We start from the raw sequence: 1,122 nt of genomic DNA, 5'->3' as shown, positions 1-1,122 counted from the left end.
CTGTCTACTTCTATGTGTTTAAGGACTCTAGTCCACTTTTTCTTTGGTAGATTTAGTGTTTCCATTTTAATATTGATCTGCTGGTTTTTCTTTTGTCCCCAGGAAAAAATGGTGGGAGGATTCAGAAAATAAAGACAACATCTAAGAGCTGAAGTCAGGTGATGGACCAGGACTGATAGGCAAAGGCCCCACGAAACAATAGTGAGGGTGTTAATTTCTATGTTTACAAAACTGCAAGATACACATTTGCCTAGCTAGTAATAGCTCATCATGTCCAGGTAGGATGTTTTTCTCAAGACTGAAGTATCTTGACTACTTTAGGCATGAAGCCTCATCCTGCCCTCCCATGTATGGCCAATTTTTAGCTTCAGCAGCTCCCAACAGATGAGATCATTTTAAACATTGTTAATGATATTCTATAGGTTCAAAACACAAGATATTAGAAGTGACAGAGAAAAGTGAATGCCCCATTTCTAAAGAGGGCTTCTACCATAATGTGCTTTTCCTTCTGTACACATTGGAGCTTGTGACTGTGCTAATTCACCATGCAGACTACTCTTTCTTCATTGGATGATGTCTATACTATTTTAAAGATGAAATTAATAATGTAAGATTACACTGTAGTTTGCGAAAGGGCTAATCTTCTTCATATACATATGCCTTTCTTCAGTGCAAGGCGAATATAGTTTATGTTTCAAAGCTCTTGTGAAAACAATTTTCCATTTCTTAACATAAAGCCCAATAAAGGAAACATTTCCTAAGTTATTCATTTCTTTTTGATTCAAAGGAGAACATGTAAGCACCTGGAAATGGAGTTAAAGGTGGTGTGTTAAAAGTATCTATGGGGCAGGTGTGGGGTACTTGCTTTATTCCAAGCATCAAGGGAGGCTGAGACAGGAGGGACAATTTAGTGATTAAGTGAAATATTTTCGAACTTTTTTTTTAAACAACTCAAATTTATTTAACTCATGTGGATAACATGGTAAAGTTCTTTATTTAAAAAAAGTCACCACTCAATACTCACTGAGCCTTGCAGATAGCTCAGAGTTTAAGAAGCAGGATGGGCAGAGATCACAGGACTCAAATTATCCCTTGAAAGTTGGAATTCCAACTCACACCAGA

The sequence above is a fragment of the Octodon degus genome, unplaced genomic scaffold, assembly GCF_000260255.1.
Source record: "Octodon degus isolate 3935 unplaced genomic scaffold, OctDeg1.0 scaffold00023, whole genome shotgun sequence".
Taxonomy (NCBI): Eukaryota; Metazoa; Chordata; class Mammalia; order Rodentia; family Octodontidae; genus Octodon; species Octodon degus.
The sequence above is the reverse complement of the archived record's forward strand: the minus strand, read 5'-3'. Positions refer to the sequence as shown.